General features: G+C 39.9%; 1 protein-coding gene across 21 annotated transcripts in view; it reads right to left on the minus strand.

The window, feature by feature from the left end:
- LOC125631898 (poly(rC)-binding protein 3-like) overlaps positions 1-25,808 on the minus strand; it is a 724,175-nt gene that overhangs the window by 467,933 nt on the left and 230,434 nt on the right. Inside the window, exon 1 of one of the 21 annotated variants that reach the window (XM_075125532.1) lies at positions 22,729-22,769. The exons of the other annotated variants lie outside the window; for them this stretch is intronic. The gene's annotated coding sequence lies outside the window, so the exon portion shown is untranslated. Of the gene's footprint in view, positions 1-22,728; positions 22,770-25,808 lie in introns of those variants that run through there. 21 annotated transcript variants of the gene reach the window in all.

A 25,808-nucleotide genomic window follows, 5' to 3' on the forward strand; every position in this document is an offset into this window, starting at 1 on the left:
TATTAGAATTATCAGCCAACAGCCCATGTTCAGAAATTGCCCCTTTCATGAAAATTCTTGATCAAACCCCATTTTAATACAATGTTATATATTTTGTTTGTGCTGTGAGAACCAGATAAAACCTTCTAAAACACACCCATACAAACACGGTTTGAATCTGTAATTAAAAGTCACTATCAGTAGTGGGTGTAATGCATTCAAGTTTTTATTTTGTTTAGACCATGCTGTTTTAAATAGCAGAAGTGCAAGAAGTATGGGGAGTAAGCAGGAAGAACTTGAAATGCTAGTTAATAAACACAATTAAGACAAAATTAGAAATGTCAAGGTAAAAAACGAGATTAAACTAGCTAGAGACAAAAGGGTAACAAACAAACATTCTTCAAATACATTAGAAGCAAGAGTAAGACCAAGGACAGGTCCTCAAAGAATCAATCCTGAAGCACTTGCATGAGAGGAAAGTGATCAGGAACAGCCAGCATGGATTCACCAAGGGAAGGTCATGCCTGACTAATCTAATCGCCTTCTATGATGAGATTACTGGTTCTGTGGATGAAGGGAAAGCAGTGGATGTATTGTTTCTTGACTTTAGCAAAGCTTTTGACACGGTCTCCCACAGTATTCTTGTCAGCAAGTTAAGGAAGTATGGGCTGGATGAATGCACTACAAGGTGGGTAGAAAGCTGGCTAGATTGTCGGGCTCAACGGGTAGTGATCAATGGCTCCATGTCTAGTTGGCAGCCGGTATCAAGTGGAGTGCCCCAAGGGTCGGTCCTGGGGCCGGTTTTGTTCAATATCTTCATAAATGATCTGGAGGATGGTGTGGATTGCACTCTCAGCAAATTTGCGGATGATACTAAACTGGGAGGAGTGGTAGATACGCTGGAGGGGAGGGATAGGATACAGAAGGACCTAGACAAATTGGAGGATTGGGCCAAAAGAAATCTGATGAGGTTCAATAAGGATAAGTGCAGGGTCCTGCACTTAGGACGGAAGAACCCAATGCACAGCTACAGACTAGGGACCGAATGGCTAGGCAGCAGTTCTGCGGAAAAGGACCTAGGGGTGACAGTGGACGAGAAGCTGGATATGAGTCAGCAGTGTGCCCTTGTTGCCAAGAAGGCCAATGGCATTTTGGGATGTATAAGTAGGGGCATAGCGAGCAGATCGAGGGACGTGATCGTTCCCCTCTATTCGACATTGGTGAGGCCTCATCTGGAGTACTGTGTCCAGTTTTGGGCCCCACACTTCAAGAAGGATGTGGATAAATTGGAGAGAGTCCAGCGAAGGGCAACAAAAATGATTAGGGGTCTGGAACACATGAGTTATGAGGAGAGGCTGAGGGAGCTGGGATTGTTTAGCCTGCAGAAGAGAAGAATGAGGGGGGATTTGATAGCTGTTTTCAACTACCTGAAAGGGGGTTCCAAAGAGGATGGCTCTAGACTGTTCTCAATGGTATCAGATGACAGAACGAGGAGTAATGGTCTCAAGCTGCAGTGGGGGAGGTTTAGATTGGATATTAGGAAAAACTTTTTCACTATGAGGGTGGTGAAACACTGGAATGCGTTACCTAGGGAGGTGGTAGAATCTCCTTCCTTGGAGGTTTTTAAGGTCAGGCTTGACAAAGCCCTGGCTGGGATGATTTAACTGGGAATTGGTCCTGCTTTGAGCAGGGGGTTGGACTAGATGACCTTCTGGGGTCCCTTCCAACCCTTATATTCTATGATTCTATGATTCTATGACAGGGTAGGCCCGTTACTCAATAAGGGCGGAGAAACAGTAACAGAAAATGTGGAAATGGCAGAAGTGTTAAATGATGTTTTTGTTTCAGTTTTCACCAAAAAGTTTAGTAGTGATTGGACGTCTAATATAGTGGATACCAGTGAAAATTTGATAAAGTCAGAGGCTAAAATAGGGAAAAAACAAGTTGAAAATTACTTAGACAAGTTAGATGTATTAAAGTCACCAGGGCCTGATGAAGTACATCATAGAATACTCAAGGAGCTGACTGAGGAAGTATCTGAGCCATTAGCAATTAGCATCACAGATGATGGGAGAGATTCCAGAGGACTGGAAAAGGACAAATATAGTGCCAATCTATAAAAAGGAGAATAAGGACAACTTGGGGAATTTCAGACCAGTCAGCTTAACATCTGTACCCGGAAAGATAATGGAACAAATAATTAAGCAATTAATTGCAAACACCTAGAAGGTAATAAGGTGAAAAGTAACAGTTACCATGGATTTGTCAAGAAGAAATGATGTCAAACAAACCTAATAGCTTTCTTGACATGGTAACAAGCCTTATGGATGGCGGGGAGAAAGCGGTAGACATGGAATATTTTGACTTCAGAAAGGCTTTTGAAACGGTCTCGCATGACCTTCTCATAAACAAACTAGGGAAATACAACCTAGATGGGTACAAAACTGGTTGGAAAACCATTCCCAGAGAGTAGTTATCAGTGGCTCACAGTCAAGCTGGAAGGGCATATCCTGCAGGTATCAGTTCTGGTTCGGTTTAATAACTTTGTCAGTGATTTAGATAATGGCATAGAGAGTACACTTACAAAGTTTGTGGATGATACCAAGTTGGGAGGGGTTGCAAGTACTTTGGAGGATAGGATTAAAATTCAAAATGATCTGGACAAACTGGATAAATGGTCCAGGGAAAAAAATAAGGATGAAATTCAATAAGAACAAATGCAAAATACTCCATTTAGAAAGGAACAATCAATTGCACACATACGAAATGGGAAATTATTGCCTAGGAAGGAGTACTAGAGAAATGAATCTGGGGGTCATAGTGGATCATAAGCTAAATATGAGTCAACAGTGTAGCCAAAAAAGGCAAACATCATTCTGGGATGTATTATCAGGTGTGTTGTAAGCAAGACACAAGAAGTAATTCTTTCGCTCTATTCTGAGCTGATTAGGCCTCAACTGGAGTAGTGTGTCCAGTTCTGGGTGCCACATTTCAGGAAAGATGTGGACAAATTGGAGAAAAGTCCAGAGAACAACAACAAAACTGATTAAAGGTCTAAAAAACATGACCTATGAGGGAAGATTGAAAAAATTGGGTTTGTTTAGTCTGGAGAAGAGAAGAGTGAGGGGGGACGTGATAACAGTTTTCAAGTACATAGAAGGTTGTTACAAAGAGAAAGGAGAAAAATTATTCTCTTTTACCTCTGAGGATAGGACAAGAAGCAATGGGCTTAAATTGCAGTGAGGGCAGTTTAGCTTAGACATTAAGAAAAACTTCCTAACCGTCACAGTGGTTAAGCATTGGACTAAATTGCCCAGGGAAGTTGTGGAATCTCCATCATTGGAGATTTTTAAGAGCAGGTTAGACAAACACCTGTCAGGGATGGTCTCGATAGTATTTAGGACTGCCAGGAGTGCAGGGGACTGGACTAGACAACCTCTCGAGGTCCCTTTCAATCTTAAGATTCTATGAAATATATGTGAGAAAGACCTTTTTACTCTAAATGTCTCAGTAGGTGAGACCACAATAAGAAACAGTGAATCATTGCTTTTGCTCCTGTTGAAGCAGATGCCTACACCAAAGATTAAAGAGCATAAATATACACACATCCATGGCTCTCTCATTGGTGATTGGAAGCAAAGGTAATATGCTTCATGGTAGTATATCACTTAATTTTAAAACCGGAGCAGAGGCATCAGAACCAAATTGGAAATGTGTAGATTTCAGATACAAGACAGCCCTGTTAAAATGGGCAACTCAAGGAGCATCCACTAAAGCCGCAGCAACAGGAAGTAAAATGTATATTGACAAGACAGACAAACTGTGGGATAACATACATGTGTGGCTCTACTAAACATGTGAAAGAATTCCCAAGTGGGGGCAGACTGGTGGGTCACAGGACATACTGAGATGCTACAAAGCATGGGCCACGGTGCTATGCTTCCTTCATAGCACAGAGCCTCATTTCCACTGCATCCCATTTCCAAAACAGTAGTACAGCACCTCAACCACTGAATTTCTAACTGCCCTCCTCCCCAGCCCAGCACTCCCTGTGAAGTTCTACACATCATTCTCCCCAGTTGGTGGTCTCTCCAGATCCCCAGCTTCCTCCTTCCAATTAGAGACTCTTACACACCTGTCAAGGTTCCTTCCCCACTCTGAACTCTAGGGTACAGATGGGGGAACCTGCATGAAAGACCCCCTAACCTTATTCTTACCAGCTTAGGTTAAAAGCTGCCACCACCACCGTGTTACACAAAGAACAGGGAAGTGCCCACTTGGAAACGTCTCCCACCCAAAATATCACCCCTTTCCTGGGGAAGGCTTGATAAAAATCCTCACCAATTTGCATAGGTGAACACAGACCCAAACCGTTGGATCTTAAGAACAATGAAAAAAGCAATCAGGTTCTTAAAAGAAGAATCTTAATTAAAGAAAAAGTAAAAGAATCACCTCTATAAAATCAGGATGGTAAATACCTTACAGGGTAATCAGATTCAAAAACAGAGAATCCCTCTCGGTAAAACGTTAAGTTACAAAAAGACACAAAAACAGGAATGTACATTCCATTCAGAACAACTTATTTTATCAGCCATTTAAACAAAACAAAAAGAAAAGGAGTACTTGTGGCACCTTAGAGACTAACCAATTTATTTGAGCATGAGCTTTCGTGAGCTACAGCTCACTTCTGATGAAGTGAGCTGTAGCTCACGAAAGCTCATGCTCAAATAAATTGGTTAGTCTCTAAGGTGCCACAAGTACTCCTTTTCTTTTTGCGAATACAGACTAACACGGCTGTTCCTCTGAAACCTTAAACAAAACAGAATCTAATGCATATCTAACTAGATTGCTTACTAACTCTTTACCGGAGTTCTGACCTGCATTCCTGCTCTGGTCCTGGCCAAATCATCACACAGACCGAGAGAGCCTTTGTTTCTCCTCCCCCCCCAGCTTTGCAAATATCTTGTCTCCTCATTGGTCATTTTGGTCAGGTGCCAGCGAGGTTGTCTTAGCTTCTTAATCCTTTACAGGTGAAAGGGTTTTTCCTCCGGCCAGGAGGGATTTAAAGGTGTTTACCCGTCCCTTTATATTTATGACAATATCCCTCGTGGAGGGTGGTGCTGATGGAAGTGCTGCTGCAGCTGGAAGGTTCACATACTGGGTTATAGTATTGCCAACCTAAAAACATTCAAAAATCATGAGGCGCACCTCCCAGGAGTCATGAGATTGAAAAAAAAAAAACCCCTAGGATTATTAAACCAAAAAATCCCAAACAATTAGAATTGTTTTTAATCTGCCCTCAGGTTTCTGAGCCACTGGGGTGCGTTCCCTTGGCATTACCAGGCTTCCTCGGCAACCATGACTAGAAACATTTTTTTTAAATGACTGCTGAGATTCTTATGCAGTCTTTTCATTTCAGAAGTTGGGGCTTTAAGACAGACACACACACACTTTGCAAGAGTTTCAATCCAAATCACAAGAACTGGCATAACTGGATTTGTGCAAAGATCCTGAGAGTACAGCTGCTGGGTCCTCTGCCAGTTCCTCCCTGTCCCTCTACTGCTGGCCAGTGACTGCTTCCTTTATGAAGTGCCAATGCCAAGCATGGTAGAGCTCTAAAGATTATGGGGGACCTGAAGTGCCGTCACCTGTCTTGCTACCAAGCACAAGCAATAGCCTGGTAACAGGTCAGGTGCCAGCACTTCAGAGAACAGGTTGCTACTGATTGAGGTAGGGTGGAGATGGGAATACAAGTCTGAGGAAGCCAAATAGGCCTGTTAAACAGTGTCTAGCCCAGGAAAAAATGCATCCTCAATCAGAAAAGTTAAGGATTCCCTAGCTTAAGCATGCTAGGCCAGCTTGCCCCTGCTCAGGAACCACAATCAGGTGGCAACATTTGCAGATGATACAAAATTACTCAAGATTGCAGTCAGACAAATCCAAAGGTAAGAGTTACAAAGGGGTCTTACAAAACTGGGTGACCGGGCAGACGAAAGTGTAAAGCAACGCACAATGAAAAAAAAATCTCAACTATACATACAAAATGATGGGGTCTAAATTAGCTGTTACCACTCAAGAAAGATCTTGGAGTCATCATGGATAGTTCTGTAAAAACATCTGCTTAATGTGTGGGGGTAGTCAAAAAAATCTAACAATGTTAGGAACCATTAGGAAATAAATCGATAAAAAGACCAAGTATCATAATGCTTCTATATAAATCCATGGTATGCCCACACCTTGAACGCTATGCACAGTTCTGGTTACCTCATTTCAAAAACAGATATATTAGAAAGAAAAGGTGCGGAGAAGGGCAACAAAAATGATTAGGTGTATGGAACAGCTTCCATATGAGGGGGGATTAAGAAGACTGGGACTACTCATCTTAGAAAAGAGACAATTAAGGGGCAATATGATAGAAGTTTATAAAATCATGAATGATGTGGGGAAAGTGAATAGGGAAGTTTGTATCTCTTCACATAACACAAGAATTGGCGGTCACCAATTAATTTAATAGGCAGCAAGTTTAAAAACAAACAAAGGAAGTACTACTTCACACAACACACAGTCAATCTGCGGAACTCGTCATGGGATGCTCTGAAGGCCAAAAGTATAACTAGGTTCAGAAATGAATTAGGTAAGTCAATGTAGGATAGGTCCATCAATCAATAGCCAAGATGGTCAGGAACACAACCTGTCAAGGTTCCTCCCCCACTCTGAACTCTAGGGTACAGATGTGGGGACCTGCATGAAAAACCTCCTAAGCTTATCTTTACCAGCTTAGGTCAAAACTTCCCCAAGGTACAAAATATTCCACCCTTTGTCCTTGGATTGGCCGCTACCACCGCCAAACTAATACTGGTTACTGGGGAAGAGCTGTTTGGACGCGTCTTTCCCCCCAGAATACTTCCCAAAACCTTGCACCCCACTTCCTGGACAAGGTTTGTCAAAAAGCCTCACCAATTTGCCTAGGTGACCACAGACCCAAACCCTTGGATCTGAGAACAATGAAAAAGCATTCAGTTTTCTTACAAGACGACTTTTAATAAAAATAGAAGTAAATAGAAATAAAGAAATCCCCCCTGTAAAATCAGGATGGTAGATACCTTACAGGGTAATTAGATTCAAAACACAGAGAACCCCTCTAGGCAAAACCTTAAGTTACAAAAAAGATACACAGACAGAAAGAGTTATTCTATTCAGCACAGTTCCTTTTCTCAGCCATTTAAAGAGTTATTCTATTCAGCACAGTTCCTTTTCTCAGCCATTTAAAGAAATCATAATCTAACATGTACCTAGCTAGATTACTTACTAAAAGTTCTAAGACTCCATTCCTGGTCTATCCCCGGCAGAAACCAGCATATACACAGACCCTTTGTTTCTCTCCCTCCTCCCAGCTTTTGAAAGTATCTTGTCTCCTCATTGGTCATTTTGGTCAGGTGCCAGCGAGGTTACCTTTAGCTTCTTAACCCTTTACAGGTGAGAGGAGCTTTCCCCTGGCCAGGAGGGATTTCAAAGGGGTTTACCCTTCCCTTTATATTTATGACACAACCACATGTGCTGGGTCGTTAAACCTCCAACTGCCAGAAGCTGGGACTGGATGACAGATCACCTAAAATTGCCCTGTTCTGTTTATTCCCTCTGAATCTTCTGACACTGGCCACTGTCAGACAGAAACCTGGGCTAGGTGGACCATGGGTCTGACCCAGTACAGACATTTCTTATATCCTGAGGGTTTTTTCCAGTGATCTACTGTATGGTATGATTCTGCTCCAGATTTTACATTAGCTGTAAGGAACTTCAGTTTGCTTATTTGCATGCTGATTCCTGAATGGTTGCATTTGAACTCTAGGAATAAAGCCAACAGGCTGGGCATGTTTGTTTGTAAGTGGAATTTTTTCCACCTCTTTTAAAAATAACCATTGCATAAAAACAGGTTTTAGAGTAGCAGCCGTGTTAGCTTGTATCCACAAAAAGAAAAGGAGGACTTGTGGCACCTTAGAGCTAACAAATTTATTTGAGCATAAGCTTTCGTGAGCACAAGCTACAGATCACGAAAGCTTATGCTCAAATAAATTTGTTAGTCTCTAAGGTACCACAAGTACTCCTTTTCTCATTGCATAAAAGCAATTTTTAAGGCAGCTTTTTCCTATGCGCACACAAAATATGGAAGGCTAGTATCGTGAACAGACTGAATTTTCTCCCTTCCTGTTGTAATGCACATTCATTGATTGAAGTTGTGGTGTGAGCAGGATTCATGTATTGGCGTAAACTAATGAATAATCTAGCTTTATTCTACAAATAGCATCTTGATGCTGCTAAATATTTGGTTCTCTTATGGATCATTTAACATAAAACATCAATATAGTCAAACGAGATGCATTTAGAAAACTGAAAATATCTCAAATGTTCCTCCAAATAAATAGAAAGGAATTCAATAAGGTGAAAACAGAAGGGGGGAGATTATGTGTCACAAAGAGTAACAGATAGTCCTTTAGCTCAAATAGAGGTCTGATGCTGGGGATTGGAGTCTATGGATCAACACCTGAGAATGACCTGCGTGTGAATTCTTACAGTGACATTGCCTTCTTATTTCCTGGGTGTGTGGTGGTGTGGGTTTTCGGTTTGTTTTTAAAAAAAAAAAATTAATTCAATTCCCCCACTGAGAAAACATCCTTTAAAATAGTTCTTCTATTAAAAACCATTATGATCCGCCAACAATGGCACAATGTACAATATAGCATAGGTGTTCCACTTTTCTGTCATTTGTCACACATTTTGATTGCTTGTGTCACGCATATGGAGGTTTGAAGTTTGCGAGGCATGATGGCATGGCAAATGGGATTTTGCATTTCAAACTGGAAATAAATCAGAGGCTTATTTCCTGAGTTTTAAGTTCTCAGGTGTAGCAATAACAGCAAATGCTACATCACAATATGCTGCCTCACCACTCATTGTTAATCTGCAACTAGCATCCAGGCTGGCTAATACAATCTTGCAGCGCTCCCCAACTGGCAAATTCAGTCCATTATACCTTTGTTATTTGGTATTGAAAACTACTTTCCTACCCTCCCTCGAAGGAAACAATGTATGTATTTTAAGACGCTGTCTGAGACCAAAGATTTTGCTCTTAATCAATGAAAATCCCTCTTGGGACAATGACAGGACTTCAAGACCAATTTAAGCCAAGGCAGTACATTCATTTTAGCATCCTGGCAGCTCCTAGGGCTCCCAGTCACATATACGGGAAAGTACTCAGCCCTTCACAGGAAGTGATCCAGCCTTTTCAGGATTGGGCCCACGGTTGGCAGTGTACATTGGGCTTTTCTCTGCTGCTAACTGCCTTCCTACAAACTGTGAAATAATGTTTATGCTTCATATGTATTACCTCAGATTACAGGAAGCAAGGAAAGCAGGCTAGTTCCCTTTGTGAATTCACATTTTCTCTTCAAACAGCTCACACATCCCCACAGGGAGGTTTCTTTGAAATGTTTTCAAGACCCTGGAGCATTGTTCTCCTTTTTGACAATGTTGATGTTATTATAGTGTCCCCTTCAAAGATTTTGTTATAGTTAAGACTGGCACAATTTCCCCTCTGGATGTATCGACATTTCTTTGGGCTGACCACCACAAAGGCTTCCAGTTCCTAAGATCACAAGGCATCTGAGGAATGGGCAAGGGTCACTTGATGCACATGCCTGTTAATTTTCAGGAGTTCTTAAAATCATTTTACTAAATTTTCACCAGACTACAAATGTGTTTGCCAATGTGTTTCTTCACATTATTTGTACTGTTTCAATTGCCAACCCTTGTAAATTATTCCTATGTTTATTACCTGTTGTATGAAGTAGCGTTGCCTAGCTCCCTGTTTACTGCTTAGAATTTTTTTTTACACTGCAAAAAATTGTGTGGACTTGACTGGCTTCTTGCAAAATTTAGAAAAGTTTTATTATGTCACGTCAAAACTTCTTCCATTCCAGTGGAGCAAATCCTGCCTCCTGCACAAAGCCTTGCAGGAGAGAGAGAACAATCCCAAAGCTACCTACTGCATCATCTCTTAAAAAACAGAAACAAAAGCAAAAAAACCCAACAAAACACTGATTCCAGTGCAAGGCCCTCTCCCCCTGCCAGACTCAGACAAATCAATGCCACCTTGTGGTCAACAGCATCAAAGGCAATGCACAGATTTAAAAAAAGTATGGACATTTGATCTTTCTCTGACTAGTGGGAGAATACTACAAGTTGTCACTTGAAAGAAACTCACGTGTTTCCTGTTTGGTATACTAACTATTATATTGCCTTTGCTGCACAATGACAAACTGCACACACCTTTCCAACCCCTATTGAAAATATAATTGGGGGATTGAAGGCCCATATTTTCAAGTTGGAAGAATTGGGAAGGTTTATCCTGGTCCTTTATCTTGAGAATGTTGGGAAGGTGAATAAGGTCTTCTACAGACATTACATAGAAGGCAATAGGATACATTGGGGTCCTTGGGTGCATACCAACAGGGTACTGTAAGGTCTGAACTGCATTCTTTAACTACGGGGAGAAGGAGGATTTGCAGTTTGCAGGCTAGTATGTAACATTTTACCTGGCATAGTGTGGCAGCCTGTGTCTTGAAGCTGAATACTGGATAGGAGTGGGTAATGTGGGATAAGAAAGCGGAGTTAAGGTTGGGTTTAAAACGGTAAAAAAAGAGTATTTCATTAATTTTTGAACTGCAAACATCTAATATCCTGACTTTCAAATGTTTGCTTCTAACCTTAATTCCTTACTTTCAAGTCTAATAAAGGTACATTAAAGCATACATTTACAACAACCTTAACTCTACCTGAATGAAATTTTGGATTGAATCTCAAGATTTTACAAATATTTATTATTTCATGACATACACTATTTAAACCATAACTCTAAATAAGATGCGAAATTGTACATGGATTAAAATCTAGAATTCAGACATATGCTTTATTTTCAAAGGTAAGGCCTTTTACAAGAGCACACATCAAGGGGTATAGAAAAATGAACCAGGGTGTTTTTTTAAAAAAAAATCTCACATTAAAATCAAAAAGTAGTTGAATTTGCTTGGATTGAAAAGTGAACTGCTAAATGCTAGATCCTGCACTGTACAACATGCAGGTGCAGCAGTCAACCCATATGTTACACAATGCAGAAGCAGGACCTTGATCATTAAATAGATGCTAGATTACACTGTCATTTGTCTCAAAAATCTAAAGCAATTTGTTGGATCAATTATGGAACCATTATTAAGATTAACAAAGCTATCTTCCCTATTCTTATTCTGGGAAGCAAAAATGTTTTCCGCATCATCATAAAACATGGTGCTTTTGATCTTTGTTTAATCTAAGCTTGGCACGGAAGAGAATGGAAGCAGAGAAACTAAGAGCAGCCAATTCTGCGTTAAACAACGGCAATTATGTTGTTTATCGTGGATAACTTAAAGCTACCTCTGGAAACAGAGCTCTGTGACAGTACAGTTTTTTCCAAATATCTGCTACACAAACTCTCTACCATGACAAGACGTAATCACTGTGGGTAAGGACCCAGCTAGGAGGGCTGGAGCGCTGTAAAAGGCCCCTAAACACTCTGGGTTACAGCTGGGGAAGGATTCCCCTCACCACAGGCACTTTAGAAGACAGCTCTAAGGCCACCCTTAGAGGACCTCCTTAGAAGCCCTGGAATACAGGAATAGGGCCACAGCACGTAGCACTGTTGAGATCCCAGGTAGCGCTTAGCCCATAGGGCAGCTTAGGGGCACTGCTGTAATAACAGACAGTCCCCCTAGAGCTGACTAAGTTATTCCAGGTACCTCTCTAGCCCAGTATAGGGAGGGCACAAAGGTGGCACTTTGGGTCACCCTCCCACTGGGCAGCGAGTTCTGTGCTGTGCCTCTAAGTGATGTGGCACAGATCTCATGCAACAATTGTACCAACAGAAAGAGTGGATTTGCCATCAGATTTAGATGCATATATTTTCTTGAGTATCCTGAAGATCATAGAGATCTGAAGGGGGAAGACTAAATTTTTGCAAAGGATTCAGTAACAGCAATACATAATTGAGAACGTCCCCTTTCCCATCCACACAAAGGCAAAACCAGTGAGGCTATTAGAGGCTTTACTAACATTTTCTAGATACTCTATTTTCTTAAGTAACAAGTGAAGACACCAGTTTGAGTGTTGAGACTTCAGTTTACAACAGCAGACACTTCATATCGGCAGGGTTCTTCTGCACCATTTCTAGTCTTGGAGACGTTATTAGCAGCACTGTTCAATTTCATATCAAAAGAATGAAACTGGGGCTCAAGAGCATAAAAAGTTATGAGGACTGGTTCAAAAATTGTATTGGTTGTAGTAACTTATTCTAAGGAAACTGACTTTTTCCATCATGTAACAGGAATCAGACTGAGACTACTGCTGTATTGGCAAAGAGAATAGTATGATTATTGAACCACGAGGAAAGTCCCCTTTTTATGCTGGAGCCCACTGCTATCATATTGTTAATTGTTTTAAAGGGAGCTTCATCCCTATTTTTCCATTTACATTTGTTGGCTTTATGAATTAACCGATCAGAAACAAAATGGAAAGAAAGCCAGGATAGAAACTAGTGCCGCCTTATGCTAAGGAAGCGAGGTCAAGAATTACAAAAAGAAATTACCCCCCCAAGAGGGGTTTGTCTCTTCATCAGCAAGAAACAAAGCCTATCAAATGGCACCTAGAGAAGAATCTTCAACAAATGATTTTCAGGAGTCTTGGATGTTTTTGCCAAAATTCCAGGAGGGGTCAAAATTGGCCTGTGAATAATGGCTTATTATCTTACTTATGGTTTCATAATGATCTTTTTGATGCAATGACAATCAGCTGTGAGATGGTGGGGGAGGTTTCAAGAACAGTTCAGATAAAAACATTTGTGTTTCATTTGGAGATTTCCATAAATTGGATGGCTCTGCATCTGTATGTTTTGTTGGTGAGTAAGTTCCTCTCTAGGTACCAGTAAGAGCAAAGAAAAACAATCACCATCACAGATTAGATTGGCACGAAAATAATGCATTGGAATTGGATGATGAAGCCATTTTGCTGCTTTACTGCAGTATGCATGGAGATTTACAGATTTTATTTAACCTCACAAAAAGTACATTTTGTGTTACTGGGTTGTGTTTCTGTTGTCAAGTCACATTCCATAAAACTCAAGACAGTCTTTGAATCAGAACACAGACGTAAACATAAATAAAATACGGCTATGTTCAAGCAATGCAGTTCTCTTGTTACTCCAAAATTCCTGGCAGATTTCCAAGAGATTCTCAAAGAAACAGAGATGAAAGTAACTAGGTAAACTAAACATGGCTAGTTCTGTTGGGATAAGTCTGAATTCACAAGGATCACTCAACAAGTCAGTTATGTTCTGTACCTTGCCAAAAGGAACTCTGGAGTAATAGATTATTCATTAAACAAAACATGAAAACTTTAATTGACACAGAAGGAGTTATAACTAAAGCTGGGTGAAACATTTGTAACAATCTTGAGACAGGTGAAACTCTTAGACTCACTGGTGAAATTGATCATGATATTTTAGAGATAAAGACTGGAAATCTGAATAATTTACCTCAAAACACAGGTTTCATCATTTAATTGTGAAACTTGATTGGTCTCAGAACAAAACCATGAAAAATGTACCACCTGAATAGATGTATAGATCACTTGAAGCCTGCAGATTTTGTTGAGTTTTGCATTAAGATGTTGGGTTCTTATGAAATGTTCCCAGAGGAAAGGTTCAACCAAACTCATACGAATCGCGTCAATCAAAACCAATAGGTTTTGCAAAGCTCCAGGTTTGACTAACTTCTCTGTACTGATGATTCTGATGAACACAAAAAAGTGACCTGAACTCCTCCTTGGAAAGTCCTCCAATAAATTCCAGAAAAGAGTTAGGATGTGGCTCAGAATAACTTTGGACCTAATCCTTAACACACTAGAATAGTCAATGGGACTTGTCACTTGTGCACCCACACTGAGTATTCAAGGCCTGCCTAACTGGGTCCTAAAAATCTTACGTTCTAAGTGAACTACAAAATGATGTGTTCTGGTGGAAGACAATGACACTGTACTATGTGACAGCCATAATCTAGTTCAATAATAGAGTTGGTCAAAAAATATATTTTCCCCTGATGGAAGATTCACTTTTGTTGAATTTTTATTGAAATTTTGCATGGAAAATGTAGACAACCAAAATATTTTGATTCAAAATTGTACCACCATGCTTCATGGGAGTTGTAGTTTGGAAACCTTATGCTCTCATTCTCCTCAATAGGCCAGACTCTCAGGCCTTGACTACATTTCCCATGATACACAACTTTCTTCCTTCTCTGGGTGGCGATTCATCATAGAAGACCCTGGGGCATTATGCGAGAGTTAGCCTTGCCAGAGCGGAAAATGGGAGCATATTGTACCCAAACTACAGTTCCAATGAGGCATGGCAGCACCATTTTGAATCAAAATATTTGAGTTTTCATCCCAAAATCTGAAAGAGTCAGTTTTGGGGCATTCTTTTTTGACCTAATATTGATGTTTTCCACAGAAAACCACACACTTTCACAAAAAGTGTTCAGGTTTTTTGACAAAACAAAAAATTATCTTTTGAAAAATAGCTTCAATGAAAAAAAAATTTGACCAGCCCTAGTCAAACACCTTCAGGCAGGTGGTATCATTTTCAGATGAACTACTTGAGTATCCTAATGACAAATGAGCCGCACTTAGGTTCAATTTTCCTGAAGTGAAGTGCCTCTTTGAAATGTTTCACAACAATCTACTACCCAGTAACTTATTCCTCCCTCCAACTGCAAATTAATATAAGGTGTCCCTGTGTTATACCAAATTACTCCATATCCAGCTTTCTACTTAACCACATATGTGAAAAAATATTGCAGATTTGGTACAGGAAGATAGAAATAGGGAAACAATCTATGGTATTTTGCTGCTCCCACAAGTAGTATTCCACTACATTTCCATTCACCACCCAAACATCTCAAGTTTCACGGAATTTAGAAATAGACAGATACATTCCCCAAAAGTTTTTTTGCTATGCTTTTCCATTGGCCCAACAAGAGAACAAAATCAAATGAAAATTCATATAATAATTTATTCTCATCCCCTTGTGCTTTTCCCCCCTCTAAGTTCACAGAGAAGAGGAGAAATTGGACTGTTTGAGCCCTTTTTAAAAATCAAAACTCTTTGTAGTTATAACGCAATATATGCAAGTTAGCGTCATATATACATTGTGAAAAAATGTTTTTTGTCAAAGGAATAGGAGCTGTAAAGATTTAGTCTGGATAGCAACAATAGTAACATATCTATATAGTTCCTGAATTATCAAGAAACTGCTATAATGTCTTGTAACTGTCTTATTATGTTCCACTCAAAAGGGCACAGAGTGACAACCAGAGTATTTGTGTTTAGTTCTCTGAAAACATCCAGTCAAAGAGCAGTGGCAGTCAAAAAAGCTAACAATGTTGGGAATCATTAGGAAAGGGATAGATAATAAGACAGAAAATATCATATTGCCTCTGTATAAATCCATGGTACACCCACATCTTGAATACTGCGTGCAGATGTGGTCGCCTCAACTCAAAAGAGATATATTGGAATTGGAAAAGGTACAGAAAAGGGCAACAATAATGATCAGAGGTATGGAACAGCTTTCATACAAGGAGAGATTAATAAGACAGGGACTTTTCAGCTTGGAAAAGAGAACTAAGGGGGGATATGATTGAGGTCTATAAAATCATGACTGGTGTGGAGAAAGTAAATCAGAAAGTGTTATTTACTCCTTCTCTTAACACAAGAACTAGGGGTCACCAAATGAAATTCATAGGCAGCAGATTTAAAATAAACAAAGGAAGTATTTCTTCATACACCACATAGTCAATCTGTGGAACTCTTTGCCAGAGGATGTTGTGACGACCAAGACAATAACAGGTTCAAAAATGAACTAGATAACATCAGTGGCTATTAGGATGGGCAGTGATGGTGTCCCTAGCCTCTGTTTGCCAGAAGCTGAGCATGGGCAACAGGGAATGAGTCACCTGATGATTGCCTGTTCTGTTCATTCCCTCTGTGGCACCTGGCATTGGCCACTCTCTGAAGACAGGACATTGGTCTAGATGGACCTTTGGTCTGACCCAGTATGGCCATTCTTATTTTCTTATGTTCTTAGTATGATGCAGTACAAATGAGCATACTTGCAAACCACAGTATTCAATGTAACTTAACATTTCAACCACAAAAACATCAGGATCTGCCAAGTATAACACTGAAGTATAAAGGATTCAAAAATATTCAAAATGATCACTAACAAAACCCTTGTCAGAGACCGTGAAGGTATTGGCTTAGATGATCTGGTTGTATCCAGGACTGAAAATCCACAGGATAAAAGTTTTCAAAAGTGACTAAGTGACTTTGAACATTTTACTCAAACTATGGCATAGCCTCTCTTAGTCTTCCAATACAATGGTGTAATTTTAATAACGTCTGTTAAATATATAATTAAATAATAGTCTCTGAAAAGATGTAGAAAGGTTATTATGTAATTTTAAAAAATTAAGGTACCTCCACATCATTTGGTACCCACACAATCCAAAAAAGTCAGTACCAATTCAGACTACCTTTCAAACCTATTGCCTATAAAATTTTCAGTAAAGATGAATCGTAGAAGGGAAAATATTTACCACTATTTATAAAAGGATTCCCTTTCAACTTGACCTCTCTGGAGCTGTGGCTGACAAGGAGCCTTTCAGAGTCAGTGGGGTGATACATACAGATAATATCCCTCATAGCTATTGTTTCAGGCTCTCTGAAGATTTAGGAAGGCATCACTGAGTTGATTGACACTCGTTTCACATTTTCAAGATTTTTTTCACTACTAGAAGGGCTAGAAACTTACTAAAATATGCAAGTGGGGATTCTGGAGAAGATGACAGCCTTAAAGAGCACAGGATTGTGGAATCAGCGCAACCCAGACCAATTTGAGCCCCATTTTCAACCCACAGGTATACCCATCTAAAAGGTTATTTGATTTGCCTTTTATTGCCCATCCAGTCCAGCAGGGGATGTCCAGTCATTTTTACATTGCTGGTAACATGCTAAACAGTATTCAGGATCCAGTCACTCTTGTGATGCTGGCTTACTAGGTCATGCTAGAATGTATTCAGGTCAATTCATTTGTGTAGATCAAAGTGATTGTTAAATATATAAGTGTACTGGGTGTTTAAACATCATGAAAACTAGTGGAATGTTACTTGCATTGTTTTTTTCTTATCTGTGTCCTGCTGTAATAGCAAACATTTATATTGTGTATACCCCTGCAACTAAATAACCCAAAGAAGTCTTGTGGAATGCAAATGAAGAACTAACAGGAAAAAGGCTAATTTCAAAGCAAGTGGTCATTGTGTGTAATGATCGAGGTCAAAGACTCTAAGGCTATGTCTGCACTATGCAGCTTTTAATGACACAACTGTGCTGCTACAGCTGTACAGCTAAAAGGTGCGCAGCATAGCCACTGTTTGTTGGCAGGAGAGCGCTCTTCTGCTGACAAAAAACTTCCACCCCAGTGGCGTTAGCGTTGTTGGCAGGAGAGCACTCCTGCCGACAAAGCACTGTTCACACTGGCACTTGTTGTCGAGAAAACTTGTGTCTTTCAGGGGTGTGTATATGTGTGTGTGTGTTTTAACATCTTTGAACGACAAAAGTTTTGTCTTTCACTTGCCAGCGTAGACAAAGCATAAGTCAGTGATTCTCAACCTATTTACCATTGTGGGCTGCATAATCAGCTCTCTGTGTGTTACATGGGCTGCCTCCACACAATATATATACTACCTGTAAGGCCCTGAGGATACCACATGGGCCACAGCTGCGTGCTGATTGGGCTGCAAGAGGCCCCCAGGCCATGGGTTGAGAACGACTGCTCTAAGTGCATTCCTCATGCACTGTCATCAAAGGAAAAGATCCTTCATCTTTGAACTGTTTGGACTCTTACAGGGAAGCATACAAGAGGCAAAATGGAGATGCCGACAGACAATCTGGGCACCGTGAAAGACTACTGGGAAATGGGCAGTTTATTACATTACTGCCACCATTTGGAGTTACAGATTGAGATTCACCTGTACATATATATTACCTGCTTTAACCTCTCAATAACTCAATTTTTTTTCATAGCTAATAAACCTTTAGTTAGTTCACTACAGAATTGGCTGCCAGCAGTGTCTTTGGTGCAAGTACCAACTGATCTAGGGTAAGTAACTCATCTCTTGGGACTGGGAGAAAACTGAGGTGGTGTGATTTTTGGTTTAAGTGACTATAACCACAAGTTCAGTTTGTTTGGGCAACAAGATAGGCTGGAGAGTCTAAAGGGACTGTCTGTGACTTCATGGTAAGACTGGTATAGAGATCCAGTAGTTTACATTTGTTACTGGCTTGGTAAAATTGACCAACAGAACAGATGGCCATTTTAAAATGTGTGCCATGTTTTCTGACAGTCTGCCCTGAAGTAGGCACTCACAGCTGAGAATCATTCCAGACAGCAAGATACTATTCTCGTGAGTAAGGGTCAAATGTACTAGACTTCAAAGTGTTGCAGGTCTGAGCCTAAATGAGGAATGAACAATTTTAGGTTGAATCTGCAAGATTGAAACTGCTTACCTTACAGAAGACAGACATCAATATAATTATGTGAAATAATTCTGTCCCCTCCTGACTTCTGACTGTGTTATCTGAGTTTCTATCCTAAGAAGGATATAGATCTGACCAATACATACTTTAACTTATTCCATCTCAGCTATTTCCATTCTCTTGTGCTCTCACACACAAAGCTCTGAAAGTTAAAAATCATGAATACATTACATCTATCACAGAAGACAAACTAAAACTTACTATTCACTGATTTAGGAATTCAGAGTCCTTTAGGGAGCGTCACACATCTACACGATTTCCCTGAATGCTACGTCTGCTATATTTTTTTTAAAACCTGACATATGTGTAAAAACTACATAAGCCAGATAATTCTCAATTGGATAAGCCTCTGAGGCTGTTTACAAAAGAGGCTTTTATTCTAAATAAAAGCTGAGAGTAGATAATGCCTCATTACTCTTTTTCCAGTTCTAAATTTTTCGTATTTGCCATCCAAACAACTGCTGATGTCAGATAGAAAGTTTCAGAATCCAGTCACAAATATGAACATACAGATCTATGAAATGTGGGAGGGAAATGTAGTTTCGGATTTCTGCTCTTCACACTAATACCAGAGACAAAGTCGGGGGATTGCAGGGCATAATTTATTCCTTAAATCACCTTTTGGAAATATAGGTAGATGTGTGGATCTGAAAAGAGACTTTCACCCTGAGCACCATATTTTCTTCCCATAGTCCATGTACAATGTTCTCACTGATGTCAATGTCTGAAGACTGAGGTACATATATGGACTCAAATGAAAATCTCCCATTATGAATCTACAGGAAACTCCTCCTTATGGGACAGCAAGTTGGCAGTTAGATGCAAATGAGCAGTTACCCGATTTGTGCTCAATAAACCATCTCTTAACGACACTTCATCATTTACCACAGTCCCCAACCTTCCCTTTTTGGAAAAAGGTTTTAAGGCCAGGATATGGCATGAAGATAGGCTTTTTTATCTTGGTTGATCATCCCCACCTACAGAATGACAAAAAAGAGGTGTCCATGCTGAATGTTACTTTAGACCTGCCAGCCACCTTTCTGTTGCCAGCTCATCTGTGGATGCTGATGGGGTGAACAGAATCATTCCAGAGTGGCTCCATTTTTTCATCTTCGGAGTGCCTAGGAGCTATTCTGTTTGGGTCAACCAGATTTCACTCTGAAGGTTCTTCCCACCGTGCAGCCCATGTAGACTCCTACTGGTGTACCTTTCTCTGTCTCTAAGAGTCTGAATCGAGTCCCAACTGGCTAAACTACAGGCAAAAAAGCAGGACGGGGGCATGATAGTGTAGTCTGAACTTAGATTTATCAGAATGAGCTTCAACTGACTGCATCCCTCATAAGTGAAGTCACAAATAGAGCAGGATATCATCTGACACCCAAGACTACTGAAGTTGGGATAGGAGCTGGTTAAGACTTGACATTGATACTGGTGGAGAAACTGTAGTTATGGTTGATGAAGCTGGACAAGTGGTTGGGAGGTGGGTTGGGCCAGAAATTTATCATTGGGTAGACGATGGAGTGACAGTCTTACATTAATGGTGCATGGAGGGAATGCAATCTCTTGCACCTAGGGAACTATAATAATTTCCACTCATTAACGCCCAAGAATTTCCAGAGTTCTGTTGTGGTAGCAGGAACAACATTACCTGAGGTAAATTTCCATCCCTTGTCCTCAAACTTCACCCATTTTTAAGATTCTGTCTGATTTGATTCACACACCCACCCACCCACCCGCCTTTATTCTTGGAGGACAGTAACGCAATCCCAGAAGTGCATGTAACCGTCTCTTGTACACTCCACATTATGAGATCTACATTTGGAGGTACCAGCTATATGTATCTTTAAGCCTCCGTATTTGCGTATGTTCACTGTGAATTGATTTTCTGGCATTCTGAACAATGGGATGTACTGTTGCATCACAATATGCATATTCAAGGCAGGAGCACTCTAGTATAGTTCTGAGGCTTTTATCCCTTTGAACTATTGAAGGAATATATGAGTGAAATTTTTTTCAGTTCGTTCCTTGCCTTCAATTCACAGTGAGACTTCCTACTGGAGGAGAAGTACAAATGAGACTCAGTCAAAAAACCTTTCTAACACCATTCCATATACACTCTTCAAGGCTTTTCTTTGTCTTAACTTGTTTTACAATTTATAATCTCTCTTCTCCTTACACACACAGCAAAGAATGAACTGTTGATAAGTAACACACATTAATTCTTAAACTGACACCCAACTGTATATGATGTTACTTTTATAAACTCTTAAATGTTCCAATTATCTTCTCTTTGAAAATTTACTTTTATGCTGTACATACCAGCAATACTTTTAAATATAAATTTAAAATAAGCCATGTATGCTTTTGAAATATTTGCTATCATTGTTAATCTGGCTGCTTTGGAGGGGATGGAATGTTTCCCTAATATTTGAAGGACTGATTTCTGTCAACAGTGCAGTCTGCAAATACATCAGAAGGCAAGCAAAGCCTCAGAGTCACTCAGCAGCGACAAAACCAATAATCTATACATGTAATTGGCTGTGCCTTTTTGCACCTGTAAGCATCCTTTAGGATTGGTTAAATATGCTGGAAGGTGATTGACAATTTTCATCAACCACAGACACTGAATAATTTAAATGAGGGGTTTCGTCTCATCTAATACAAAGTGCTGAATACCAAATGCTAAACAAACATCTTAGAATTTGAATATGGTCTGCATTAAATCTAAACTGGAGGAAACAGCTCACCCAGAAATGTGTGTGTAGACTATGTTGTTCCAATACAATTATATTCCTGAGGATATTGCACTACAGAAAAATCCACTATTGCACAGGGGTGGCAGAACCGGGGCAATAGGGGGCTATCACACCCCACAATGGAAATACTGTGGGAGCTCTGCACCCCACCTTCCCACCCCGTGTAAATACATGCTTTAGTATAGGGGAGACCTCTGTCGCCAATACTAGAATTTCACAATTCTAAAGACTTTTAGAACTATAAACAGGATGTTGCAAGGTACGTTATGCATAGACAGGGCGGCTGCAGCACAGGACTAATATTCAGATTTTATCATTACTATTTTTTTTTGTTAGAATTGCATAAGCACCTAGAAGTCCCAGTCATCGAATAGCACCTCGTATTCAGATTCCCTGCTACTGACTTGCGGTGTATCTTCAGTCAAGTCACCTAACTTCACTGCACTTCAGTGTTCTCATCTGTAGACAGTGTAGGTAGGATCCTTAAATTCCTTTTGCACAGCAGGCCAGACTATGCCCCAGTATAGACATATAACTACCATTAAAATCAATGGGAGTTGCAGCTTCATGTCTGAGGGTAAAATTTACCCTGTAGGGATTAAATTACATTTCTCATTTGTGCCTATACATGAAAGTGCAAAACAGACTCAAGATATGCCCTCAAAAGCTACACTATTCCTCCTGCAAGAAAGCCACTAAAAGAAAGGAGAGAGAAAAAAGGTCAAACAAAAAAGGCGTACGTATTACTGAACAACTAAACAGAGCATATTTTACTCACTGGCCATTTACACAACTTTATATGCAACTACATTAATAACACATTATAAAGAAAGATAATACTTGGCACTTCCTTAGTGATTTCCATGCAACACACACAAAAAGCATTACAAGTTATAATTAAGCATCAAATCATCCCTGTTAATGAAAATTTTATTAAATTTTCAATTAGAAGGGCTAGATTCTGTCCATTTAAGCAGAGCAAATTCAGATTAATTCCATGGACTTGAGAGCATTTCCCAATGTGTGAAATCTTGACAGCTGAAAGATTAAATATTAATGTTCTTCTGTATGGAACATCTTTCTTAAAATAGTTATAATGGGCCAAAATATGAAATATTCATCTCAGTGTAATTGCGTTGAAGCCACTAAAAGTTGTGCCAACAAAGAAATCTGGCCCATAACATGAATTTCTCTCTACATTTCCCCCCCTCAGTTTTTAACTCAGATGCCATTTAGCATGGCAATATCAGTAACTTACCAGACTGAGTGTGATGAGATCAATTCTGTGCTGATTCGCACCTTGATTCAGTGGAAGTGCATGGGTTTTAAAGCCACCTCCCAATGCTTTACTGGTGTCAAGACATATGAGCAGAGATTTTTAAAGAGAGCCCCATTACCACAGCCAAAATGAAGGTCTATATGATGGGGGATTTTCTGTCTATGGCGCAGGGATCGGCCCTGTTTCCACCTCTGCATTCATCTGTTACACACAATCTCTTTAATGTTGCCTTTCAGCTGTTATATGAATTCACAGCTTGTGAATTCTTGCTTTTGATGTTGCTGTATAAACAGTTTCATTCCCATACACAGTGCACATTCCACTGGAAAAAAGAAATCACTAGATGCCCACATGAGTAATTTTTATATATAATCCTAACTGGAACCAAAGCTTTCTTATGCCACATTATTTCCACTCCTGATTACTAAAGGACTTTTTTTTTTAAATTAAGATATCCATGTTTGTTGAAGTAATTTTGACTGCAAAGTCCTTTGCTCTGCTCCAAATGCAAAACAACAACAAAACAGGTCAAGGACATTATTCTGCTTTCAGTTCCAACAGTGTGAAAGAACAGCATCACAATTATACTAATAACATCAGCCACACTATCAGAGGCTCGTTCACCTGCACATCCACCAATGTGATATATGCCATCATGTGCCAGCAATGCCCCTCTGCCATGTACATTGGTCAAACTGGACAGTCTCTACGTAAGAGAGTAAATGGACACAAATCAGATGTCAAGAATTATAACATTCATAAACCAGTCGGAGAACACTTCAATCTCTCTGGTCACGCGATTACAGACATGAAAGTCGCTATTTTACAACAAAAAAACTTCAAATCCAGACTCCAGCGAGAAACTGCTGAATTGGAATTCATTTGCAAATTGGATACAATTAACTTCGGCTTGAATAGAGACTGGGAGTGGCTTAGTCATTATGCAAGGTAGCCTATTTCCCCTTGTTTTTCCTACCCCCCGCCCCAGACCTTGTTAAACCCTGGATTTGTGCTGGAAATGGCCCACCTTGATTATCATACACAATGTAAGGAGAGTGGTCACTTTGGATGAGCTATTACCAGCAGGAGAGTGAGTTTGTGTGTGTGTGGAGGGGGGGGGTGAGAAAACCTGGATTTGTGCTGGAAATGGCCCAACTTGATCATCATACACATTGTAAGGAGAGTGATCACTTTAGATAAGCTATTACCAGCAGGAGAGTGGGGTGGGAGGAGGTATTTTTTCATGCTTTGTGTGTATATAATAAGATCTTCTAAACTTTCCACAGTATGCATCTGATGAAGTGAGCTGTAGCTCACGAAAGCTTATGCTCAAATAAATTGGCTAGTCTCTAAGGTGCCACAAATACTCCTTTTCTTTTTACAATTATACCAGTGGAGTTACTCAGGATTTATTCTTGAACAAGAGCAGCATTTGGTCCTAAAAAGGCTGAGCTTTACTTAAAGGCTTTTGCTGATGTAATGATCAACTGGAGCATAGTCAACTATATAAACAAGATATACATAGGAGCAGGGAATGGACAGATTGCAACAGAAAGTTTGTGGACAGGCTGAGGGGCATCGGTTTACTTCACCCAAGTGGATACAGCAGGATCATGAAGGGAGATGAAGTCCACTGGAAGCCTATTTCACACCCATGAAAATAAACCTTTTCACATCAAAATCTGGGAGACATTTGGTGGCAACATTTTTTTTTTTTAGGGCCACAACGTAATTATACAAAAACCATAAGCATGTTTTTAAAACATGCCAGAATTCTCCCATCAACTTAGTGTGGCCTCTGCAGCATAGATGCTTCCTATATTGACGGAAAGGGTTTTTTCCCATCGAATAGCTAATCCACCTTTCCAAGAGCCAGTAGCTAGGTTGATCTAGCTTTATCTACATCAGGAGTTGGGTTGACCTAACTGCAATGCTAAGGGGGAGTTTTTCCACAGTCTTGAGCAACATAGCTAGGTTGATCTAATCTTTAGTGTGGACCAGAGCACTGCAGAAGAAGCAGCAACTCAGTCCACTGTTATCTTCTCCTCTTTGTTGTCCAAAGCATATAAAGCCAGTTAGAATGCAAGACATGGTAACATTAGCTCTTTCCCACGATGTGGTGTTAGTCAAAAGAATTGGGATTTGTATTATCCATTTAATGATTAATAGCTGATTTGCACACTTAATCTAAACAGGTTCTGTCTCAGCAGGAAAACAGTGTGGGTCAAATTCTGCTCCAAATTATACCCAGTGCAACCTCACTGAAGTGAGTGAACCAAATTTTGCCCTGACTTACATCCCCAGAGCATTGCATAGTGGTAACTGAAGGGCAAAATTTGGTGTATGCATTTATTGGACTTGAAGTCAGCACAGCATATGGGCCACCACATTCCAAGGACAGAATTTGGTCTTTAAAAAGTCAATTAGCCAAATTTCATAATTTAAAGATGTTTTCATTTTTTTACTTTTTTTCTTCATAATATAAAATATGAGTAGCAAAAAATACATAAATAAAAAAATTCAGAAGAGCAAAAACATTTTAAAATCATCATCATCGCTAGTTCGGTAACGAAGTGTTAAAGACTCAATCAATATTGTGCTGGAGTACCCTATAGGCCACATTCTGACTCCATGTAAAGACTCCATGTGTACATCTGGAGTAATTCCATTGCCTACAATAGTGTTACTTTGGGTTTACACCGGCACAAATGAGATCAGAGTCTCGCCTTACAGGAGGGTCTTGGAGACCAGGTGGTTGTATAATATATTTTCATTATAATAGCGTGCCTGAAGTTATTCGCCCAGATCCTCTAAGGATTAGCAAACAGACACATATTCACATTTGGATGATATTTGTATTCAGAGGTGCTATTATGTAAAGAAATATTCAGGAAAATCAGGAGTCAGAAAACACTTATCTTGGAAATAACAGAAGTAAACTATGAATGTTGATGGGCAGGGAAATGTGGTATCATAGGAGCAGGCAGAGAGAAGAACTAATATTCATTATTTTTCTTTTTTAGATTATGGATGTCCAGACACTTCAAGGAGATGGCATT

This window comes from Caretta caretta, chromosome 2, assembly GCF_965140235.1.
Source record: "Caretta caretta isolate rCarCar2 chromosome 2, rCarCar1.hap1, whole genome shotgun sequence".
Classification (NCBI taxonomy): Eukaryota; Metazoa; Chordata; order Testudines; family Cheloniidae; genus Caretta; species Caretta caretta.